Here is a 26,179-nt window from a genome sequence, read left to right as displayed (position 1 = left end):
GCGGGGAAACAGAGGCGGGGAATCAGATATGGGGTATCAGAGGTGGGGAATCAGAGGTTGTGAATCAGAGATGGGGAATCAGAGGCGGGGAATCAGAGGCCGGTAATCAGACGCGGGGAATCAGAGGCGGGGAATCAGAGCTTGGAAATTAGAGGCAGGGAATCAGAGTTGGGGATTCAGAGGCGGGGAATCAGATATGGGGAAACAGAGGCGGGGAATCAGAGGCGGGCAAATAGAGGCGGGGATCAGATATGGGGAAACAGAGGCGGGGAATCAGAGGCGGGGAAACAGAGGCGGGGAATCAGATATGGGGATCAGAGGTGGGGAATCAGAGGTTGGGAATCAGAGGCTGGGAATCAGAGGCTGGGAATCAGATGCATGGAATCAGATGCGGGGAATCAGAGGCGGGTAATCAGAGCTGGGGAATCAGAGGTGGGGAATCAAAGTTGGCGAATCAGAGGCGGGGACTTAGATATGGGGAAACAGAGGCGGGGAATCAGTGGCGGGGAAACAGAGGCGGGGAATCAGATATGGGGAATCAGAGGTGGGGAATAAGAGGCAGGGAATTAGATTTGCGGAATCAGAGATGGGGAATCAGAAGCAGGGAATCAGAGGCCGGGAATCAGAGGCCGGAATCAGATGCTGGGAATAAGAGGCCGGGAATCAGAGATGGGGAATCAGAGGCGGGGAATGAGATATGGGGAATCAGAGGAGGGGAATCAGAGGCGGGGAAACAGAGGCGAGGAATCAGATATGGGGAATCAGAGGTGGCGAATCAAAGGCGTTGAATCAGAGATGGTGAATCAGAGGCGGGGAATCAGAGGCAGGGAATCAAACACGGGGAATCAGAGGCGGGGAATCAGAGCTGGGGAATCAGAGGCGGGGAATCAGAGTTGGGGAATCAGAGGCGGGGAATCAGAGCTGGGGAATCAGAGGCAGGGAATCAGATGTGCGGAATCAGAGATGGGGAATCAGAGGTGGGGAATCAGAGGCTGTGAATCAGAGATGGGGAATCAGAGGCGGGGAATCAGAGGCAGGAAATCAGACACGGGGATTCAGAGGCTGGGAATCAGACGGGGGGAATCAAAGGCGGGGAATCAGAGCTGGGGAATCAGAGGCAGGGAATCAGAGTTGGGGATTCAGAGGCGGGCAATCAGATATTGGGAAACAGAGGCGGGGAATCAGAGGCAGGCAAACAGAGGCGGGGAATTAGATGTGGGGAATCAGAGGTGGGGAATCAGAGGTGGTGAATCAGAGATGGGGAATCACAGGCGGGGAATCAGAGGCAGGGAATAGAACGCGGGGAATCAGAGGCAGGGAATCAGAGTTGGGGCATCAGAGGTTGAGAATTAGATATGGGGAAACAGAGGCGGGGAATCAGAGGCGGGGAAACAGATGCGGGAAATCAGATATGGGGAATCAGAGGTGGGGAATCAGAGGCAGGGAATCAGATGTGCGGAATCAGAGATGGGGAATCAGAGGCAGGGAATCAGAATCAGAAGCGGGGAATCAGAGGCCGGGAATCAGAGGCCGGGAATCAGATGCTGGGAATAAGAGGCCGGGAATCAGATGCTGGGAATAAGAGGCCGGGAATCAGAGGTGGGGAATCAGAGTCCGGGAATCTGAGATGCGGAATCAGAGGTGGGGAATGAGATATGGGGAATCAGAGGCGGGGAATCAGAGGCGGGGAAACAGAGGCGGGGAATCAGATATGGGGATCAGAGGTGTGGAATCAGAGGTTGGGAATCAGAGGTTGGGAATCAGAGGCAGGGAATCAGAGGCTTGGAATCAGTTGCAGGGAATCAGATGCGGGGAATCAGAGGCGGGGAATCAGAGCTGGGGAGTCAGATATGGGGAATCAGAGGTGGGGAATCAGAGGCAGGGAATCAGATGTGCGGAATCAGAGATGGGGAATCAGAGGCAGGGAATCAGAATCAGAAGCAGGGAATCAGAGGCCGGGAATCAGAGGCCGTAATCAGATGCCGGGAATAAGAGGCCGGGAATCAGAGGTGGGGAATCAGAATCCGGGAATCAGAGATGGGGATTTAGAGGCGGGGAATGAGATTTGGGGAATCAGAGGCGGGGAATCAGAGGCGGGGAAACAGAAGCGGGGAATCAGATATGGGGAATCAGAGGTTGCGAATTAAAGGCGGTGAATCAGAGATGGGGAATCAGAGGCCGGGAATCAGAGGCTTGGAATCAGTTGCAGGGAATCAGATGCGGGGAATCAGAGGCGGGGAATCAGAGCTGGGGAATCAGAGGTGGGGAATCAGAGTTGGGGAATCGGAGGCGGGGACTTAGATATTGGGAAACAGAGGCGGGGAATCAAAGGCGGGGAAACAGAGGCGTGGAATCAGATATGGGGAATCAGAGGTGGGGAATCAGAGGCAGGGAATCAGATGTGCGGAATCAGAGATGGGGAATCAGAGGCAGGGAATCAGAATCAGAAGCAGGGAATCAGAGGCCGGGAATCAGAGGCCGGAATCAGATTCCGGGAATAAGAGGCCGGGAATCAGAGGTGGGGAATCAGAATCCGGGAATCAGAGATGGGAATTTAGAGGCGGGGAATGAGATATGGGGAATCAGAGGCGGGGAATCAGACGCAGGGAATCAATATGGGAAATCAGAGGTGGGGAATCAGACGCAGGGAATCAATATGGGAAATCAGAGGTGGGGAATCAGAGGTTGGGAAACAGAGGAAGGGAATCAGAGGCGAGGAATCAGAGCTGGGGAATCAGAGGCGGGGAATCAGAATTGGGGAATCAGAGATGGGGAATCAGAGATGGGGAATCAGAGGCGGGGAATCAGACGCGTGGAATCAGAGGTGGTGAATCAGAGATGTGGAATCAGAGGCGGGGAATCAGAGGCAGGGAATCAGACGCGGGGAATCAGAGGCGGGGAATCATAGCTGGCGAATCAGAGGCGGGGAATGAGATATGGGGAATCAGAGGCGGGGAATCAGAGGCGGGGAAACAGTGGCGAGGAATCAGATATGGGGAATCAGAGGTGGCGAATCAAAGGCGGTGAATCAGAGATGGGGAATCAGAGGCGGGGAATCAGAGGCAGGGGATCAAACACGGGGAATCAGAGGCGGGGAATCAGAGCTGTGGAATCAGAGGCGGGGAATCAGAGTTGGGGAATCAGAGGCGGGAAATCAGAGCTGGGGAATCAGAGGTGGGGAATCAGAGTCGGGGAATCAGAGGCAGGGAATCGGATGTGCGGAATCAGAGATGGGGAATCAGAGGTGGGGAATCAGAGGCGGTGAATCTGAGATGGGGAATCAGAGGCGGGGAATCAGAGGCAGGTTATCAGACACGGGGATTCAGAGGCTGGGAATCAGACGGGGGGAATCAAAGGCGGGGAATGAAGCTGGGGAATCAGAGGCAGGGAATCAGAGTTGGGGATTCAGAGGCGGGGAATCAGATATGGGGAAACAGAGGCGGGGAATCAGAGGCGGGCAAACAGAGGCGGGGAATTAGATATGGGGAATCAGTGGTGGGGAATCAGAGGTGGTTTATCAGAGATGGGGAATCACAGGCGGGGAATCAGAGGCAGGGAATAGAACGCGGGGAATCAGAGGCAGGGAATCAGAGCTGGGGAATCAGAGGCGGGGAATCATAGTTGGGAATCAGAGGCGGGGAATCAGATATGGGGAAACAGAGGCGGGGAATCAGGGGCGGGGAAACAGAGGCGGGGAATCAGATATGGGGAATCGGATGCGGGGAATCAGATGCGGGGAATCAGAGCTGGGGAATCAGATATGGGGAATCAGAGGTGGGGAATCAGAGGCGTGGAAACAGAGGCGGGGAATCAGATATGGGGAATCAGAGGTGGGGAATCAGAGGCAGGTAATCAGATGTGCGGAATCAGAGATGGGGAATCAGAGGCAGGGAATCAGAATCAGAAGCGGGGAGTCAGAGGCCGGGAATCAGAGGCCTGGAATCAGATGCTGGGAGTAAGAGGCCGGGAATCAGAGGTGGGGAATCAGAGTCCGGGAATCAGAGATGGGGATTCAGAGGCGGGGAATGAGATATGGAGAATCAGAGGCGGGGAATCAGAGGCGGGAAAACAGAGGTGGGGAATCAGATATGGGGAATCAGAGGTGGCGAATCAAAGGTGGTGAATCAGAGATGGGGAATCAGAGGCGGGGAATCAGAGGCAGGGAATCAAACACGGGGAATCAGAGGCGGGGAATCAGAGCTGGGGAATCAGAGGCTGGGAATCAAAGTTGGGGAATCAGAGGCAGGGAATCAGATATGGGGAAACAGGGGCGGGGAATCAGAGGCGGGGAAACAGAGGCGGGGAATCAGATATGGGGAATCAGAGGCGGGGAATTAGAGTTGGGGAATCAGAGGCGGGGAATTAGAGGCGGGGAAACAGAGGCGGGGAATCAAACACGGGGAATCAGATGTGGGGAATCAGAGGTTGGGAATCAGAGGCAGGGAATCAGAGGTGGGGAATCAGAGGCGGGGAATCAGAGGCAGGGAATCAGATGTGCGGAATCGGAGATGGGGAATCAGAGGCAGGGAATCAGAGGCGGGGAATCAGAGGCGGGGAATCAGAGGCCGGGAATCAGATATGGGGAAACAGAGGCGGGGAATCAGAGGCGGGGAAACAGAGGCTGGGAATCAGATATGGGGAATCAGAGGTGGGGAATCAGAGGTGGGGAATCAAAGTTGGCGAATCAGAGGCGGGGACTTAGATATGGGGAAACAGAGGCGGGGAATCAGAGGCGGGGAAACAGAGGCGGGGAATCAGATCTGGGGAATCAGAGGTGGGGAATCAGAGGCAGGGAATTAGATTTGCGGAATCAGAGATGGGGAATCAGAAGCAGGGAATCAGAGGCCGGGAATCAGAGTCCGGAATCAGATGCTGGGAAAAAGAGGCCGGGAATCAGAGGTGGGGAATCAGAGTCCGGGAATCAGAGATGGGGAATCAGAGGCGGGGAATGAGATATGGGGAATCAGAGGAGGGGAATCAGAGGCGGGGAAACAGAGGCGAGGAATCAGATATGGGGAATCAGAGGTGGCGAATCAAAGGCGTTGAATCAGAGATGGTGAATCAGAGGCGGGGAATCAGAGGCAGGGAATCAAACACGGGGAATCAGAGGCGGTGAATCAGAGCTGTGGAATCAGAGGCGGGGAATCAGAGTTGGGGAATCAGAGGCGGGGAATCAGAGCTGGGGAATCAGAGGTGGGGATCAGAGTCGGGGAATCAGAGGCAGGGAATCAGATGTGCGGAATCAGAGATGGGGAATCAGAGGTGGGGAATCAGAGGCTGTGAATCAGAGATGGGGAATCAGAGGCGGGGAATCAGAGGCAGGAAATCAGACACGGGGATTCAGAGGCTGGGAATCAGACGGGGGGAATCAAAGGCGGGGAATCAGAGCTGGGGAATAAGAGGCAGGGAATCAGAGTTGGGGATTCAGAGGCGGGGAATCAGATATGGGGAAACAGAGGCGGGGAATCAGAGGCGGGCAAACAGAGGCGGGGAATTAGATATGGGGAATCAGAGGTGGGGAATCAGAGGTGGTGAATCAGAGATGGGGAATCACAGGCGGGGAATCAGAGGCAGGGAATAGAACGCGGGGAATCAGAGGCAGGGAATCAGAGTTGGGGCATCAGAGGTTGGGAATTAGATATGGGGAAACAGAGGCGGGGAATCAGAGGCGGGGAAACAGAGGCGGGAAATCAGATATGGGGAATCAGAGATGGGGAATCAGAGGCAGGGAATCAGATGTGCGGAATCAGAGATGGGGAATCAGAGGCAGGGAATCAGAATCATAAGCGGGGAATCAGAGTCCGGAATCAGATGCTGGGAATAAGAGGCCGGGAATCAGAGGTGGGGAATCAGAGTCCGGGAATCAGAGATGGGGATTCAGAGGCGGGGAATGAGATATGGAGAATCAGAGGCGGGGAATCAGAGGCGGGGAAACAGAGGTGGGGAATCAGATATGTGGAATCAGAGGTGGCGAATCAAAGGCGGTGAATCAGAGATGGGGAATCAGAGGCGGGGAATCAGAGGCAGGGAATCAAACACCGGAAATTAAAGGCGGGGAATCAGAGCTGGGGAATCAGAGGCGGGGAATCAGAGTTGGGGAATCAGAGGCAGGGAATCAGATATGGGGAAACAGGGGCAGGGAATCACAGGTGGGGAAACAGAGGCGGGGAATCAGATATGGGGAATCAGAGGTGTGGAATCAGAGGTTGGGAATCAGAGGCAGGGAATCAGAGGCGGGGAAACAGAGGCGGGGAATCAGATATGGGGAATCAGAGGTGGCGAATCAAAGGCGGTGAAACAGAGATGGGGAATCAGGGCAGGGAATCAGAGGCAGGGAATCAGAGGTGGGGAATCAGAGGCGGGGAATCAGATATTGGGAATCAGAGGTGGGGAATCAGAGGCGGGGAAACAGAGGCGGGGAATCAGATATGGGGTATCAGAGGTGGGGAATCAGAGGTTGTGAATCAGAGATGGGGAATCAGAGGTGGGGAATCAGAGGCCGGTAATCAGACGCGGGGAATCAGAGGCGGGGAATCAGAGCTGGGAAATTAGAGGCAGGGAATCAGAGTTGGGGATTCAGAGGCGGGGAATCAGATATGGGGAAACAGAGGCGGGGAATCAGAGGCGGGCAAATAGAGGCGGGGATCAGATATGGGGAAACAGAGGCGGGGAATCAGAGGCGGGGAAACAGAGGCGGGGAATCAGATATGGGGATCAGAGGTGGGGAATCAGAGGTTGGGAATCAGAGGCTGGGAATCAGAGGCTGGGAATCAGATGCATGGAATCAGATGCGGGGAATCAGAGGCGGGTAATCAGAGCTGGGGAATCAGAGGTGGGGAATCAAAGTTGGCGAATCAGAGGCGGGGACTTAGATATGGGGAAACAGAGGCGGGGAATCAGAGGCGGGGAAACAGAGGCGGGGAATCAGATCTGGGGAATCAGAGGTGGGGAATCAGAGGCAGGGAATTAGATTTGCGGAATCAGAGATGGGGAATCAGAAGCAGGGAATCAGAGGCCGGGAATCAGAGTCCGGAATCAGATGCTGGGAAAAAGAGGCCGGGAATCAGAGGTGGGGAATCAGAGTCCGGGAATCAGAGATGGGGAATCAGAGGCGGGGAATGAGATATGGGGAATCAGAGGAGGGGAATCAGAGGCGGGGAAACAGAGGCGAGGAATCAGATATGGGGAATCAGAGGTGGCGAATCAAAGGCGTTGAATCAGAGATGGTGAATCAGAGGCGGGGAATCAGAGGCAGGGAATCAAACACGGGGAATCAGAGGCGGGGAATCAGAGCTGGGGAATCAGAGGCGGGGAATCAGAGTTGGGGAATCAGAGGCGGGGAATCAGAGCTGGGGAATCAGAGGCAGGGAATCAGATGTGCGGAATCAGAGATGGGGAATCAGAGGTGGGGAATCAGAGGCTGTGAATCAGAGATGGGGAATCAGAGGCGGGGAATCAGAGGCAGGAAATCAGACACGGGGATTCAGAGGCTGGGAATAAGACGGGGGGAATCAAAGGCGGGGAATCAGAGCTGGGGAATCAGAGGCAGGGAATCAGAGTTGGGGATTCAGAGGCGGGGAATCAGATATGGGGAAACAGAGGCGGGGAATTAGAGGCGGGCAAAGAGAGGCGGGGAATTAGATATGGGGAATCAGAGGTGGGGAATCAGAGGTGGTTAATCAGAGATGGGGAATCACAGGCGGGGAATCAGAGGCAGGGAATAGAACGCGGGGAATCAGAGGCAGGGAATCAGAGTTGGGGCATCAGAGGTTGAGAATTAGATATGGGGAAACAGAGGCGGGGAATCAGCGGCGGGGAAACAGAGGCGGGGAAACAGAGGTGGGGAATCAGATATGTGGAATCAGAGGTGGCGAATCAAAGGCGGTGAATCAGAGATGAGGAATCAGAGGCGGGGAATCAGAGGCAGGGAATCAAACACGGGAAATCAGAGGCGGGGAATCAGAGCTGGGGAATCAGAGGCGGGGAATCAGAGTTGGGGAATCAGAGGCATGGAATCAGATATGGGGAAACAGAGGTGGCGAATCAAAGGCGGTGAAACAGAGATGGGGAATCAGGGCAGGGAATCAGAGGCAGGGAATCAAACACGGGGAATCAGAGCTGGGGAATCAGAGGCGGGGAATTAGAGTTGGGGAATCAGAGGAGGGGAATCAGAGGCGGGGAAACAGAGGCGGGGAATCAGATATGGGGAATCAGAGGTGGGGAATCAGAGGTTGGGAATCAGAGGCAGGGAATTAGAGGCGGGGAATCAGATGTGCGGAATCGGAGATGGGGAATCAGAGGCAGGGAATCAGAGGCAGGGAATCAGAGGCGGGGAATCAGAGGTGGGGAATCAGAGGTTGGGAATCAGAGTCGGGGAAACAGAGGCGGGGAATCAGATATGGGGAATCAGAGATGGGGAATCAGAGGCAGGGAATCAGATGTGCGGAATCAGAGATGGGGAATCAAAGGCAGGGAATCAGAATTAGAAGCAGGGAATCAGAGGCCGGGAATCAGAGGCCGGAATCAGATGCCGGGAATAAGAGGCCGGGAATCAGAGGTGGGGAATCAGAGTCCGGTAATCAGAGATGGGGATTCAGAGGCGGGGAATGAGATATGGGGAATCAGAGGCGGGGAATCAGAGGCGGGGAAACAGAGGCGGAGAATCAGATATGGGGAATCAGAGGTGGCGAATCAAAGGCGGTGAATAAGAGATGGGGAATCAGAGGCCGGGAATCAGAGGCAGGGAATCAAACACGGGGAATCAGAGGCGGGGAATCAGAATTGGGGAATCAGAGATGGTGAATCAGAGATGTGGAATCAGAGGCGGGGAATCAGAGGCAGGGAATCAGACGCGGGGAATCAGAGGCGGGGAATCATAGCTGGCGAATCAGAGGCGGGGAATCAGAGGTGGGGAATCAGAGGCGGGGAATCAGATATTGGGAATCAGAGGTGGGGAATCAGAGGCGGGGAAACAGAGGCGGGGAATCAGATATGGGGAATCAGAGGTGGGGAATCAGAGGTTGTGAATCAGAGATGGGGAATCAGAGGCGGGGAATCAGAGGCCGGTAATCAGACGCGGGGAATCAGAGGCGGGTAATCAGACATGGAAAATTAGAGGCAGGGAATCAGAGTTGGGGATTCCGAGGCGGGGAATCAGATATGGGGAAACAGAGGCGGGGAATCAGAGGCGGGGAATCAGACGCAGGGAATCAATATGGGAAATCAGAGGTGGGGAATCAGAGGTTGGGAAACAGAGGAAGGGAATCAGAGGCGAGGAATCAGAGCTGGGGAATCAGAGGCGGGGAATCAGAATTGGGGAATCAGAGATGGGGAATCAGAGATGGGGAATCAGAGGCGGGGAATCAGACGCGTGGAATCAGAGGTGGTGAATCAGAGATGTGGAATCAGAGGCGGGGAATCAGAGGCAGGGAATCAGACGCGGGGAATCAGAGGCGGGGAATCATAGCTGGCGGGGAATCAGAGGCAGGTTATCAGACACGGGGATTCAGAGGCTGGGAATCAGACGGGGGGAATCAAAGGCGGGGAATGAAGCTGGGGAATCAGAGGCAGGGAATCAGAGTTGGGGATTCAGAGGCGGGGAATCAGATATGGGGAAACAGAGGCGGGGAATCAGAGGCGGGCAAACAGAGGCGGGGAATTAGATATGGGGAATCAGTGGTGGGGAATCAGAGGTGGTTTATCAGAGATGGGGAATCACAGGCGGGGAATCAGAGGCAGGGAATAGAACGCGGGGAATCAGAGGCAGGGAATCAGAGCTGGGGAATCAGAGGCGGGGAATCATAGTTGGGAATCAGAGGCGGGGAATCAGATATGGGGAAACAGAGGCGGGGAATCAGGGGCGGGGAAACAGAGGCGGGGAATCAGATATGGGGAATCGGATGCGGGGAATCAGATGCGGGGAATCAGAGCTGGGGAATCAGATATGGGGAATCAGAGGTGGGGAATCAGAGGTGTGGAAACAGAGGCGGGGAATCAGATATGGGGAATCAGAGGTGGGGAATCAGAGGCAGGTAATCAGATGTGCGGAATCAGAGATGGGGAATCAGAGGCAGGGAATCAGAATCAGAAGCGGGGAGTCAGAGGCCGGGAATCAGAGGCCTGGAATCAGATGCTGGGAATAAGAGGCCGGGAATCAGAGGTGGGGAATCAGAGTCCGGGAATCAGAGATGGGGATTCAGAGGCGGGGAATGAGATATGGAGAATCAGAGGCGGGGAATCAGAGGCGGGAAAACAGAGGTGGGGAATCAGATATGGGGAATCAGAGGTGGCGAATCAAAGGTGGTGAATCAGAGATGGGGAATCAGAGGCGGGGAATCAGAGGCAGGGAATCAAACACGGGGAATCAGAGGCGGGGAATCAGAGCTGGGGAATCAGAGGCTGGGAATCAAAGTTGGGGAATCAGAGGCAGGGAATCAGATATGGGGAAACAGGGGCGGGGAATCAGAGGCGGGGAAACAGAGGCGGGGAATCAGATATGGGGAATCAGAGGCGGGGAATTAGAGTTGGGGAATCAGAGGCGGGGAATCAGAGGCGGGGAAACAGAGGCGGGGAATCAAACACGGGGAATCAGATGTGGGGAATCAGAGGTTGGGAATCAGAGGCAGGGAATCAGAGGTGGGGAATCAGAGGCGGGGAATCAGAGGCAGGGAATCAGATGTGCGGAATCGGAGATGGGGAATCAGAGGCAGGGAATCAGAGGCGGGGAATCAGAGGCGGGGAATCAGAGGCCGGGAATCAGATATGGGGAAACAGAGGCGGGGAATCAGAGGCGGGGAAACAGAGGCTGGGAATCAGATATGGGGAATCAGAGGTGGGGAATCAGAGGTTGGGAATCAGAGGCAAAGAATCAGAGGCTTGGAATCAGATGCAGGGAATCAGTAGCGGGGAATCAGAGGCGGGGAATCAGAGCTGGGGAATCAGAGGTGGGGAATTAGAGTTGGGGAATCAGAGGCGGGGACTTAGATATTGGGAAACAGAGGCGGGGAATCAGAGGCGGGGAATCAGATATGGGAAATCAGAGATGGGGAATCAGAGGCAGGGAATCAGATGTGCGGAATCAGAGATGGGGAATCAAAGGCAGGGAATCAGAATCAGAAGCAGGGAATCAGAGGCCGGGAATCAGAGGCCGGAATCAGATGCCGGGAATAAGAGGCCGGAAATCAGAGGTGGGGAATCAGAGTCCGGGAATCAGAGATGGGGATTCAGAGGCGGGGAATGAGATATGGGGAATCAGAGGCGGGGAATCAGAGGCGGGGAAACAGAGGCGGGGAATCAGATATGGCGAATCAGAGGTGGCGAATCAAAGGCGGTGAAACAGAGATGGGGAATAAGAGGCCGGGAATCAGAGCAGGGAATCAAACACGGGGAATCAGAGGAGGGGAATCAGAATTGGGGAATCAGAGATGGGGAATCAGAGATGGGGAATCAGAGGTAGGGAATCAGACGCGGGGAATCAGAGGTGGTGAATCAGAGATGTGGAATCAGAGGCGGGGAATCAGAGGCAGGGAATCAGACGCGGGGAATAAGAGGCGGGGAATCATAGCTGGCGAATCAGAGGCGGGGAATCAGAGGTGGGGAATCAGAGGCGGGGAATCAGATATTGGGAATCAGAGGTGGGGAATCAGAGGCGGGGAAACAGAGGCGGGGAATCAGATATGGGGTATCAGAGGTGGGGAATCAGAGGTTGTGAATCAGAGATGGGGAATCAGAGGCGGGGAATCAGAGGCCGGTAATCAGACGCGGGGAATCAGAGGCGGGGAATCAGAGCTGGGAAATTAGAGGCAGGGAATCAGAGTTGGGGATTCAGAGGCGGGGAATCAGATATGGGGAAAGAGAGGCGGGGAATCAGAGGCGGGCAAATAGAGGCGGGGATCAGATATGGGGAAACAGAGGTGGGGAATCAGAGGCGGGGAAACAGAGGCGGGGAATCAGATATGGGGATCAGAGGTGGGGATTCAGAGGTTGGGAATCAGAGGCTGGGAATCAGAGGCTGGGAATCAGATGCATGGAATCAGATGCGGGGAATCAGAGGCGGGGAATCAGAGCTGGGGATTCAGAGGTGGGGAATCAAAGTTGGGGAATCAGAGGCGGGGACTTAGATATGGGGAAGCAGAGGCGGGGAATCAGAGGCGGGGATACAGAGGCGGGGAATCAGATATGGGGAATCAGAGGTGGGGAATCAGAGGCAGGGAATTAGATTTGCGGAATCAGAGATGGGGAATCAGAAGCAGGGAATCAGAGGCCGGGAATCAGAGGCCGGAATCAGATGCCGGGAATAAGAGGCCGGGAATCAGAGGTGGGGAATCAGAGTCCGGGAATCAGAGATAGGGAATCAGAGGCGGGGAATGAGATATGGGGAATCAGAGGAGGGGAATCAGAGGCGGGGAAACAGAGGCGAGGAATCAGATATGGGGAATCAGAGGTGGCGAATCAAAGGCGTTGAATCAGAGATGTGGAATCAGAGGCGGGGAATCAGAGGCAGGGAATCAAACACGGGGAATCAGAGGCGGGGAATCAGAGCTGGGGAATCAGAGGCGGGGAATCAGAGTTGGGGAATCAGAGGCGGGGAATCAGAGCTGGGGAATCAGAGGTGGGGATCAGAGTCGGGGAATCAGAGGCAGGGAATCAGATGTGCGGAATCAGAGATGGGGAATCAGAGGTGGGGAATCAGAGGCTGTGAATCAGAGATGGGGAATCAGAGGCGGGGAATCAGAGGCAGGAAATCAGACACGGGGATTCAGCGGCTGGGTATCAGACGGGGGGAATCAAATGCGGGGAATCAGAGCTGGGGAATCAGAGGCAGGGAATCAGAGTTGGGGATTCAGAGGCGGGGAATCAGATATGGGGAAACAGAGGCGGGGAATCAGAGGCGGGCAAACAGAGGCGGGGAATTAGATATGGGGAATCAGAGGTGGGGAATCAGAGGTGGTGAATCAGAGATGGGGAATCACAGGCGGGGAATCAGAGGCAGGGAATAGAACGCGGGGAATCAGAGGCAGGGAATCAGAGTTGGGGCATCAGAGGTTGGGAATTAGATATGGGGAAACAGAGGCGGGGAATCAGAGGCGGGGAAACAGAGGCGGGAAATCAGATATGGGGAATCAGAGGTGGGGAATCAGAGGCAGGGAATCAGATGTGCGGAATCAGAGATGGGGAATCAGAGGCAGGGAATCAGAATCAGAAGCGGGGAATCAGAGGCCGGGAATCAGAGGCCGGGAATCAGATGCTGGGAATAAGAGGCCGGGAATCAGATGTGGGGAATCAGAGTCCGGGAATCAGAGATGGGGATTCAGAGGCGGGGAATGAGATATGGAGAATCAGAGGCGGGGAATCAGAGGCGGGGAAACAGAGGTGGGGAATCAGATATGTGGAATCAGAGGTGGCGAATCAAAGGCGGTGAATCAGAGATGGGGAATCAGAGGCGGGGAATCAGAGGCAGGGAATCAAACACCGGAAATCAGAGGCGGGGAATCAGAGCTGGGGAATCAGAGGCGGGGAATCAGAGTTGGGGAATCAGAGGTGGCGAATCAAAGGCGGTGAAACAGAGATGGGGAATCAGGGCAGGGAATCAGAGGCAGGGAATCAGAGGTGGGGAATCAGAGGCGGGGAATGAGATATTGGGAATCAGAGGTGTGGAATCAGAGGTTGGGAATCAGAGGCAGGGAATCAGAGGCGGGGAAACAGAGGCGGGGAATCAGATATGGGGAATCAGAGGTGGCGAATCAAAGGCGGTGAAACAGAGATGGGGAATCAAGGCAGGGAATCAGAGGCAGGGAATCAGAGGTGGGGAATCAGAGGTGGGGAATCAGAGGCCGGTAATCAGACGCGGGGAATCAGAGGCGGGGAATCAGAGCTGGGAAATTAGAGGCAGGGAATCAGAGTTGGGGATTCAGAGGCGGGGAATCAGATATGGGGAAACAGAGGCGGGGAATCAGAGGCGGGCAAATAGAGGCGGGGATCAGATATGGGGAAACAGAGGCGGGGAATCAGAGGCGGGGAAACAGAGGCGGGGAATCAGATATGGGGATCAGAGGTGGGGAATCAGAGGTTGGGAATCAGAGGCTGGGAATCAGAGGCTGGGAATCAGATGCATGGAATCAGATGCGGGGAATCAGAGGCGGGTAATCAGAGCTGGGGAATCAGAGGTGGGGAATCAAAGTTGGCGAATCAGAGGCGGGGACTTAGATATGGGGAAACAGAGGCGGGGAATCAGAGGCGGGGAAACAGAGGCGGGGAATCAGATCTGGGGAATCAGAGGTGGGGAATCAGAGGCAGGGAATTAGATTTGCGGAATCAGAGATGGGGAATCAGAAGCAGGGAATCAGAGGCCGGGAATCAGAGTCCGGAATCAGATGCTGGGAAAAAGAGGCCGGGAATCAGAGGTGGGGAATCAGAGTCCGGGAATCAGAGATGGGGAATCAGAGGCGGGGAATGAGATATGGGGAATCAGAGGAGGGGAATCAGAGGCGGGGAAACAGAGGCGAGGAATCAGATATGGGGAATCAGAGGTGGCGAATCAAAGGCGTTGAATCAGAGATGGTGAATCAGAGGCGGGGAATCAGAGGCAGGGAATCAAACACGGGGAATCAGAGGCGGGGAATCAGAGCTGGGGAATCAGAGGCGGGGAATCAGAGTTGGGGAATCAGAGGCGGGGAATCAGAGCTGGGGAATCAGAGGCAGGGAATCAGATGTGCGGAATCAGAGATGGGGAATCAGAGGTGGGGAATCAGAGGCTGTGAATCAGAGATGGGGAATCAGAGGCGGGGAATCAGAGGCAGGAAATCAGACACGGGGATTCAGAGGCTGGGAATAAGACGGGGGGAATCAAAGGCGGGGAATCAGAGCTGGGGAATCAGAGGCAGGGAATCAGAGTTGGGGATTCAGAGGCGGGGAATCAGATATGGGGAAACAGAGGCGGGGAATTAGAGGCGGGCAAAGAGAGGCGGGGAATTAGATATGGGGAATCAGAGGTGGGGAATCAGAGGTGGTGAATCAGAGATGGGGAATCACAGGCGGGGAATCAGAGGCAGGGAATAGAACGCGGGGAATCAGAGGCAGGGAATCAGAGTTGGGGCATTAGAGGTTGAGAATTAGATATGGGGAAACAGAGGCGGGGAATCAGCGGCGGGGAAACAGAGGCGGGGAAACAGAGGTGGGGAATCAGATATGTGGAATCAGAGGTGGCGAATCAAAGGCGGTGAATCAGAGATGAGGAATCAGAGGCGGGGAATCAGAGGCAGGGAATCAAACACGGGAAATCAGAGGCGGGGAATCAGAGCTGGGGAATCAGAGGCGGGGAATCAGAGTTGGGGAATCAGAGGCATGGAATCAGATATGGGGAAACAGAGGTGGCGAATCAAAGGCGGTGAAACAGAGATGGGGAATCAGGGCAGGGAATCAGAGGCAGGGAATCAAACACGGGGAATCAGAGCTGGGGAATCAGAGGCGGGGAATTAGAGTTGGGGAATCAGAGGAGGGGAATCAGAGGCGGGGAAACAGAGGCGGGGAATCAGATATGGGGAATCAGAGGTGGGGAATCAGAGGTTGGGAATCAGAGGCAGGGAATTAGAGGCGGGGAATCAGATGTGCGGAATCGGAGATGGGGAATCAGAGGCAGGGAATCAGAGGCAGGGAATCAGAGGCGGGGAATCAGAGGTGGGGAATCAGAGGTTGGGAATCAGAGTCGGGGAAACAGAGGCGGGGAATCAGATATGGGGAATCAGAGATGGGGAATCAGAGGCAGGGAATCAGATGTGCGGAATCAGAGATGGGGAATCAAAGGCAGGGAATCAGAATTAGAAGCAGGGAATCAGAGGCCGGGAATCAGAGGCCGGAATCAGATGCCGGGAATAAGAGGCCGGGAATCAGAGGTGGGGAATCAGAGTCCGGTAATCAGAGATGGGGATTCAGAGGCGGGGAATGAGATATGGGGAATCATAGGCGGGGAATCAGAGGCGGGGAAACAGAGGCGGGGAATCAGATATGGGGAATCAGAGGTGGCGAATCAAAGGCGGTGAATAAGAGATGGGGAATCAGAGGCCGGGAATCAGAGGCAGGGAATCAAACACGGGGAATCAGAGGCGGGGAATCAGAATTGGGGAATCAGAGATGGTGAATCAGAGATGTGGAATCAGAGGCGGGGAATCAGAGGCAGGGAATCAGACGCGGGGAATCAGAGGCGGGGAATCATAGCTGGCGAATCAGAGGCGGGGAATCAGAGGTGGGGAATCAGAGGCGGGGAATCAGATATTGGGAATCAGAGGTGGGGAATCAGAGGCGGGGAAACAGAGGCGGGGAATCAGATATGGGGAATCAGAGGTGGGGAATCAGAGGTTGTGAATCAGAGATGGGGAATCAGAGGCGGGGAATCAGAGGCCGGTAATCAGACGCGGGGAATCAGAGGCGGGTAATCAGACATGGAAAATTAGAGGCAGGGAATCAGAGTTGGGGATTCAGAGGCGGGGAATCAGATATGGGGAAACAGAGGCGGGGAATCAGAGGCGGGGAATCAGACGCAGGGAATCAATATGGGAAATCAGAGGTGGGGAATCAGAGGTTGGGAAACAGAGGAAGGGAATCAGAGGCGAGGAATCAGAGCTGGGGAATCAGAGGCGGGGAATCAGAATTGGGGAATCAGAGATGGGGAATCAGAGATGGGGAATCAGAGGCGGGGAATCAGACGCGTGGAATCAGAGGTGGTGAATCAGAGATGTGGAATCAGAGGCGGGGAATCAGAGGCAGGGAATCAGACGCGGGGAATCAGAGGCGGGGAATCATAGCTGGCGGGGAATCAGAGGCAGGTTATCAGACACGGGGATTCAGAGGCTGGGAATCAGACGGGGGGAATCAAAGGCGGGGAATGAAGCTGGGGAATCAGAGGCAGGGAATCAGAGTTGGGGATTCAGAGGCGGGGAATCAGATATGGGGAAACAGAGGCGGGGAATCAGAGGCGGGCAAACAGAGGCGGGGAATTAGATATGGGGAATCAGTGGTGGGGAATCAGAGGTGGTTTATCAGAGATGGGGAATCACAGACGGGGAATCAGAGGCAGGGAATAGAACGCGGGGAATCAGAGGCAGGGAATCAGAGCTGGGGAATCAGAGGCGGGGAATCATAGTTGGGAATCAGAGGCGGGGAATCAGATATGGGGAAACAGAGGCGGGGAATCAGGGGCGGGGAAACAGAGGCGGGGAATCAGATATGGGGAATCGGATGCGGGGAATCAGATGCGGGGAATCAGAGCTGGGGAATCAGATATGGGGAATCAGAGGTGGGGAATCAGAGGTGTGGAAACAGAGGCGGGGAATCAGATATGGGGAATCAGAGGTGGGGAATCAGAGGCAGGTAATCAGATGTGCGGAATCAGAGATGGGGAATCAGAGGCAGGGAATCAGAATCAGAAGCGGGGAGTCAGAGGACGGGAATCAGAGGCCTGGAGTCAGATGCTGGGAATAAGAGGCCGGGAATCAGAGGTGGGGAATCAGAGTCCGGGAATCAGAGATGGGGATTCAGAGGCGGGGAATGAGATATGGAGAATCAGAGGCGGGGAATCAGAGGCGGGAAAACAGAGGTGGGGAATCAGATATGGGGAATCAGAGGTGGCGAATCAAAGGTGGTGAATCAGAGATGGGGAATCAGAGGCGGGGAATCAGAGGCAGGGAATCAAACACGGGGAATCAGAGGCGGGGAATCAGAGCTGGGGAATCAGAGGCTGGGAATCAAAGTTGGGGAATCAGAGGCAGGGAATCAGATATGGGGAAACAGGGGCGGGGAATCAGAGGCGGGGAAACAGAGGCGGGGAATCAGATATGGGGAATCAGAGGCGGGGAATTAGAGTTGGGGAATCAGAGGCGGGGAATCAGAGGCGGGGAAACAGAGGCGGGGAATCAAACACGGGGAATCAGATGTGGGGAATCAGAGGTTGGGAATCAGAGGCAGGGAATCAGAGGTGGGGAATCAGAGGCGGGGAATCAGAGGCAGGGAATCAGATGTGCGGAATCGGAGATGGGGAATCAGAGGCAGGGAATCAGAGGCGGGGAATCAGAGGCGGGGAATCAGAGGCCGGGAATCAGATATGGGGAAACAGAGGCGGGGAATCAGAGGCGGGGAAACAGAGGCTGGGAATCAGATATGGGGAATCAGAGGTGGGGAATCAGAGGTTGGGAATCAGAGGCAAAGAATCAGAGGCTTGGAATCAGATGCAGGGAATCAGTAGCGGGGAATCAGAGGCGGGGAATCAGAGCTGGGGAATCAGAGGTGGGGAATTAGAGTTGGGGAATCAGAGGCGGGGACTTAGATATTGGGAAACAGAGGCGGGGAATCAGAGGCGGGGAATCAGATATGGGAAATCAGAGATGGGGAATCAGAGGCAGGGAATCAGATGTGCGGAATCAGAGATGGGGAATCAAAGGCAGGGAATCAGAATCAGAAGCAGGGAATCAGAGGCCGGGAATCAGAGGCCGGAATCAGATGCCGGGAATAAGAGGCCGGAAATCAGAGGTGGGGAATCAGAGTCCGGGAATCAGAGATGGGGATTCAGAGGCGGGGAATGAGATATGGGGAATCAGAGGCGGGGAATCAGAGGCGGGGAAACAGAGGCGGGGAATCAGATATGGCGAATCAGAGGTGGCGAATCAAAGGCGGTGAAACAGAGATGGGGAATAAGAGGCCGGGAATCAGAGCAGGGAATCAAACACGGGGAATCAGAGGAGGGGAATCAGAATTGGGGAATCAGAGATGGGGAATCAGAGATGGGGAATCAGAGGTAGGGAATCAGACGCGGGGAATCAGAGGTGGTGAATCAGAGATGTGGAATCAGAGGCGGGGAATCAGAGGCAGGGAATCAGACGCGGGGAATAAGAGGCGGGGAATCATAGCTGGCGAATCAGAGGCGGGGAATCAGAGGTGGGGAATCAGAGGCGGGGAATCAGATATTGGGAATCAGAGGTGGGGAATCAGAGGCGGGGAAACAGAGGCGGGGAATCAGATATGGGGTATCAGAGGTGGGGAATCAGAGGTTGTGAATCAGAGATGGGGAATCAGAGGCGGGGAATCAGAGGCCGGTAATCAGACGCGGGGAATCAGAGGCGGGGAATCAGAGCTGGGAAATTAGAGGCAGGGAATCAGAGTTGGGGATTCAGAGGCGGGGAATCAGATATGGGGAAAGAGAGGCGGGGAATCAGAGGCGGGCAAATAGAGGCGGGGATCAGATATGGGGAAACAGAGGTGGGGAATCAGAGGCGGGGAAACAGAGGCGGGGAATCAGATATGGGGATCAGAGGTGGGGATTCAGAGGTTGGGAATCAGAGGCTGGGAATCAGAGGCTGGGAATCAGATGCATGGAATCAGATGCGGGGAATCAGAGGCGGGGAATCAGAGCTGGGGATTCAGAGGTGGGGAATCAAAGTTGGGGAATCAGAGGCGGGGACTTAGATATGGGGAAGCAGAGGCGGGGAATAAGAGGCGGGGATACAGAGGCGGGGAATCAGATATGGGGAATCAGAGGTGGGGAATCAGAGGCAGGGAATTAGATTTGCGGAATCAGAGATGGGGAATCAGAAGCAGGGAATCAGAGGCCGGGAATCAGAGGCCGGAATCAGATGCCGGGAATAAGAGGCCGGGAATCAGAGGTGGGGAATCAGAGTCCGGGAATCAGAGATAGGGAATCAGAGGCGGGGAATGAGATATGGGGAATCAGAGGAGGGGAATCAGAGGCGGGGAAACAGAGGCGAGGAATCAGATATGGGGAATCAGAGGTGGCGAATCAAAGGCGTTGAATCAGAGATGTGGAATCAGAGGCGGGGAATCAGAGGCAGGGAATCAAACACGGGGAATCAGAGGCGGGGAATCAGAGCTGGGGAATCAGAGGCGGGGAATCAGAGTTGGGGAATCAGAGGCGGGGAATCAGAGCTGGGGAATCAGAGGTGGGGATCAGAGTCGGGGAATCAGAGGCAGGGAATCAGATGTGCGGAATCAGAGATGGGGAATCAGAGGTGGGGAATCAGAGGCTGTGAATCAGAGATGGGGAATCAGAGGCGGGGAATCAGAGGCAGGAAATCAGACACGGGGATTCAGCGGCTGGGTATCAGACGGGGGGAATCAAATGCGGGGAATCAGAGCTGGGGAATCAGAGGCAGGGAATCAGAGTTGGGGATTCAGAGGCGGGGAATCAGATATGGGGAAACAGAGGCGGGGAATCAGAGGCGGGCAAACAGAGGCGGGGAATTAGATATGGGGAATCAGAGGTGGGGAATCAGAGGTGGTGAATCAGAGATGGGGAATCACAGGCGGGGAATCAGAGGCAGGGAATAGAACGCGGGGAATCAGAGGCAGGGAATCAGAGTTGGGGCATCAGAGGTTGGGAATTAGATATGGGGAAACAGAGGCGGGGAATCAGAGGCGGGGAAACAGAGGCGGGAAATCAGATATGGGGAATCAGAGGTGGGGAATCAGAGGCAGGGAATCAGATGTGCGGAATCAGAGATGGGGAATCAGAGGCAGGGAATCAGAATCAGAAGCGGGGAATCAGAGGCCGGGAATCAGAGGCCGGGAATCAGATGCTGGGAATAAGAGGCCGGGAATCAGATGTGGGGAATCAGAGTCCGGGAATCAGAGATGGGGATTCAGAGGCGGGGAATGAGATATGGAGAATCAGAGGCGGGGAATCAGAGGCGGGGAAACAGAGGTGGGGAATCAGATATGTGGAATCAGAGGTGGCGAATCAAAGGCGGTGAATCAGAGATGGGGAATCAGAGGCGGGGAATCAGAGGCAGGGAATCAAACACCGGAAATCAGAGGCGGGGAATCAGAGCTGGGGAATCAGAGGCGGGGAATCAGAGTTGGGGAATCAGAGGTGGCGAATCAAAGGCGGTGAAACAGAGATGGGGAATCAGGGCAGGGAATCAGAGGCAGGGAATCAGAGGTGGGGAATCAGAGGCGGGGAATGAGATATTGGGAATCAGAGGTGTGGAATCAGAGGTTGGGAATCAGAGGCAGGGAATCAGAGGCGGGGAAACAGAGGCGGGGAATCAGATATGGGGAATCAGAGGTGGCGAATCAAAGGCGGTGAAACAGAGATGGGGAATCAAGGCAGGGAATCAGAGGCAGGGAATCAGAGGTGGGGAATCAGATATGGGGAAACAGGGGCAGGGAATCAGAGGCGGGGAAACAGAAGCGGGGAATCAGATATGGGGAATCAGAGGTGTGGAATCAGAGGTTGGGAATCAGAGGCAGGGAATCAGAGGCGGGGAAACAGAGGCGGGGAATCAGATATGGGGAATCAGAGGTGGCGAATCAAAGGCGGTGAAACAGAGATGGGGAATCAGGGCAGGGAATCAGAGGCAGGGAATCAGAGGTGGGGAATCAGAGGCGGGGAATCAGATATTGGGAATCAGAGGTGGGGAATCAGAGGCGGGGAAACAGAGGCGGGGAATCAGATATGGGGTATCAGAGGTGGGGAATCAGAGGTTGTGAATCAGAGATGGGGAATCAGAGGCGGGGAATCAGAGGCCGGTAATCAGACGCGGGGAATCAGAGGCGGGGAATCAGAGCTGGGAAATTAGAGGCAGGGAATCAGAGTTGGGGATTCAGAGGCGGGGAATCAGATATGGGGAAACAGAGGCGGGGAATCAGAGGCGGGCAAATAGAGGCGGGGATCAGATATGGGGAAACAGAGGCGGGGAATCAGAGGCGGGGAAACAGAGGCGGGGAATCAGATATGGGGATCAGAGGTGGGGAATCAGAGGTTGGGAATCAGAGGCTGGGAATCAGAGGCTGGGAATCAGATGCATGGAATCAGATGCGGGGAATCAGAGGCGGGTAATCAGAGCTGGGGAATCAGAGGTGGGGAATCAAAGTTGGCGAATCAGAGGCGGGGACTTAGATATGGGGAAACAGAGGCGGGGAATCAGTGGCGGGGAAACAGAGGCGGGGAATCAGATATGGGGAATCAGAGGTGGGGAATAAGAGGCAGGGAATTAGATTTGCGGAATCAGAGATGGGGAATCAGAAGCAGGGAATCAGAGGCCGGGAATCAGAGGCCGGAATCAGATGCTGGGAATAAGAGGCCGGGAATCAGAGGTGGGGAATCAGAGTCCGGGAATCAGAGATGGGGAATCAGAGGCGGGGAATGAGATATGGGGAATCAGAGGAGGGGAATCAGAGGCGGGGAAACAGAGGCGAGGAATCAGATATGGGGAATCAGAGGTGGCGAATCAAAGGCGTTGAATCAGAGATGGTGAATCAGAGGCGGGGAATCAGAGGCAGGGAATCAAACACGGGGAATCAGAGGCGGGGAATCAGAGCTGGGGAATCAGAGGCGGGGAATCAGAGTTGGGGAATCAGAGGCGGGGAATCAGAGCTGGGGAATCAGAGGCAGGGAATCAGATGTGCGGAATCAGAGATGGGGAATCAGAGGTGGGGAATCAGAGGCTGTGAATCAGAGATGGGGAATCAGAGGCGGGGAATCAGAGGCAGGAAATCAGACACGGGGATTCAGAGGCTGGGAATCAGACGGGGGGAATCAAAGGCGGGGAATCAGAGCTGGGGAATCAGAGGCAGGGAATCAGAGTTGGGGATTCAGAGGCGGGCAATCAGATATGGGGAAACAGAGGCGGGGAATCAGAGGCAGGCAAACAGAGGCGGGGAATTAGATGTGGGGAATCAGAGGTGGGGAATCAGAGGTGGTGAATCAGAGATGGGGAATCACAGGCGGGGAATCAGAGGCAGGGAATCAGATGTGCGGAATCAGAGATGGGGAATCAGAGGCAGGGAATCAGAATCAGAAGCGGGGAATCAGAGGCCGGGAATCAGAGGCCGGGAATCAGATGCTGGGAATAAGAGGACGGGAATCAGATGCTGGGAATAAGAGGCCGGGAATCAGAGGTGGGGAATCAGAGTCCGGGAATCTGAGATGCGGAATCAGAGGTGGGGAATGAGATATGGGGAATCAGAGGCGGGGAATCAGAGGCGGGGAAACAGAGGCGGGGAATCAGATATGGGGATCAGAGGTGTGGAATCAGAGGTTGGGAATCAGAGGTTGGGAATCAGAGGCAGGGAATCAGAGGCTTGGAATCAGTTGCAGGGAATCAGATGCGGGGAATCAGAGGCGGGGAATCAGAGCTGGGGAATCAGATATGGGGAATCAGAGGTGGGGAATCAGAGGCAGGGAATCAGATGTGCGGAATCAGAGATGGGGAATCAGAGGCAGGGAATCAGAATCAGAAGCAGGGAATCAGAGGCCGGGAATCAGAGGCCGTAATCAGATGCCGGGAATAAGAGGCCGGGAATCAGAGGTGGGGAATCAGAATCCGGGAATCAGAGATGGGGATTTAGAGGCGGGGAATGAGATTTGGGGAATCAGAGGCGGGGAATCAGAGGCGGGGAAACAGAAGCGGGGAATCAGATATGGGGAATCAGAGGTTGCGAATTAAAGGCGGTGGATCAGAGATGGGGAATCAGAGGCCGGGAATCAGAGGCTTGGAATCAGTTGCAGGGAATCAGATGCGGGGAATCAGAGGCGGGGAATCAGAGCTGGGGAATCAGAGGTGGGGAATCAGAGGTGGCGAATCAAAGGCGGTGAAACAGAGATGGGGAATCAGGGCAGGGAATCAGAGGCAGGGAATCAGAGGTGGGGAATCAGAGGCGGGGAATCAGATATTGGGAATCAGAGGTGGGGAATCAGAGGCGGGGAATCAGAGGCGGGGAATCAGAGGCCGGTAATCAGACGCGGGGAATCAGAGGCGGGGAATCAGAGCTGGGAAATTAGAGGCAGGGAATCAGAGTTGGGGATTCAGAGGCGGGGAATCAGATATGGGGAAACAGAGGCGGGGAATCAGAGGCGGGCAAATAGAGGCGGGGATCAGATATGGGGAAACAGAGGCGGGGAATCAGAGGCGGGGAAACAGAGGCGGGGAATCAGATATGGGGATCAGAGGTGGGGAATCAGAGGTTGGGAATCAGAGGCTGGGAATCAGAGGCTGGGAATCAGATGCATGGAATCAGATGCGGGGAATCAGAGGCGGGTAATCAGAGCTGGGGAATCAGAGGTGGGGAATCAAAGTTGGCGAATCAGAGGCGGGGACTTAGATATGGGGAAACAGAGGCGGGGAATCAGTGGCGGGGAAACAGAGGCGGGGAATCAGATATGGGGAATCAGAGGTGGGGAATAAGAGGCAGGGAATTAGATTTGCGGAATCAGAGATGGGGAATCAGAAGCAGGGAATCAGAGGCCGGGAATCAGAGGCCGGAATCAGATGCTGGGAATAAGAGGCCGGGAATCAGAGGTGGGGAATCAGAGTCCGGGAATCAGAGATGGGGAATCAGAGGCGGGGAATGAGATATGGGGAATCAGAGGAGGGGAATCAGAGGCGGGGAAACAGAGGCGAGGAATCAGATATGGGGAATCAGAGGTGGCGAATCAAAGGCGTTGAATCAGAGATGGTGAATCAGAGGCGGGGAATCAGAGGCAGGGAATCAAACACGGGGAATCAGAGGCGGGGAATCAGAGCTGGGGAATCAGAGGCGGGGAATCAGAGTTGGGGAATCAGAGGCGGGGAATCAGAGCTGGGGAATCAGAGGCAGGGAATCAGATGTGCGGAATCAGAGATGGGGAATCAGAGGTGGGGAATCAGAGGCTGTGAATCAGAGATGGGGAATCAGAGGCGGGGAATCAGAGGCAGGAAATCAGACACGGGGATTCAGAGGCTGGGAATCAGACGGGGGGAATCAAAGGCGGGGAATCAGAGCTGGGGAATCAGAGGCAGGGAATCAGAGTTGGGGATTCAGAGGCGGGCAATCAGATATGGGGAAACAGAGGCGGGGAATCAGAGGCAGGCAAACAGAGGCGGGGAATTAGATGTGGGGAATCAGAGGTGGGGAATCAGAGGTGGTGAATCAGAGATGGGGAATCACAGGCGGGGAATCAGAGGCAGGGAATCAGATGTGCGGAATCAGAGATGGGGAATCAGAGGCAGGGAATCAGAATCAGAAGCGGGGAATCAGAGGCCGGGAATCAGAGGCCGGGAATCAGATGCTGGGAATAAGAGGACGGGAATCAGATGCTGGGAATAAGAGGCCGGGAATCAGAGGTGGGGAATCAGAGTCCGGGAATCTGAGATGCGGAATCAGAGGTGGGGAATGAGATATGGGGAATCAGAGGCGGGGAATCAGAGGCGGGGAAACAGAGGCGGGGAATCAGATATGGGGATCAGAGGTGTGGAATCAGAGGTTGGGAATCAGAGGTTGGGAATCAGAGGCAGGGAATCAGAGGCTTGGAATCAGTTGCAGGGAATCAGATGCGGGGAATCAGAGGCGGGGAATCAGAGCTGGGGAATCAGATATGGGGAATCAGAGGTGGGGAATCAGAGGCAGGGAATCAGATGTGCGGAATCAGAGATGGGGAATCAGAGGCAGGGAATCAGAATCAGAAGCAGGGAATCAGAGGCCGGGAATCAGAGGCCGTAATCAGATGCCGGGAATAAGAGGCCGGGAATCAGAGGTGGGGAATCAGAATCCGGGAATCAGAGATGGGGATTTAGAGGCGGGGAATGAGATTTGGGGAATCAGAGGCGGGGAATCAGAGGCGGGGAAACAGAAGCGGGGAATCAGATATGGGGAATCAGAGGTTGCGAATTAAAGGCGGTGGATCAGAGATGGGGAATCAGAGGCCGGGAATCAGAGGCTTGGAATCAGTTGCAGGGAATCAGATGCGGGGAATCAGAGGCGGGGAATCAGAGCTGGGGAATCAGAGGTGGGGAATCAGAGTTGGGGAATCGGAGGCGGGGACTTAGATATTGGGAAACAGAGGCGGGGAATCAAAGGCGGGGAAACAGAGGCGTGGAATCAGATATGGGGAATCAGAGGTGGGGAATCAGAGGAAGGGAATCAGATGTGCGGAATCAGAGATGGGGAATCAGAGGCAGGGAATCAGAATCAGAAGCAGGGAATCAGAGGCCGGGAATCAGAGGCCGGAATCAGATTCCGGGAATAAGAGGCCGGGAATCAGAGGTGGGGAATCAGAATCCGGGAATCAGAGATGGGAATTTAGAGGCGGGGAATGAGATATGGGGAATCAGAGGCGGGGAATCAGACGCAGGGAATCAATATGGGAAATCAGAGGTGGGGAATCAGACGCAGGGAATCAATATGGGAAATCAGAGGT

This window comes from Narcine bancroftii, unplaced genomic scaffold, assembly GCF_036971445.1.
Source record: "Narcine bancroftii isolate sNarBan1 unplaced genomic scaffold, sNarBan1.hap1 Scaffold_159, whole genome shotgun sequence".
NCBI lineage: Eukaryota > Metazoa > Chordata > Chondrichthyes > Torpediniformes > Narcinidae > Narcine > Narcine bancroftii.
The sequence above is the reverse complement of the archived record's forward strand: the minus strand, read 5'-3'. Positions refer to the sequence as shown.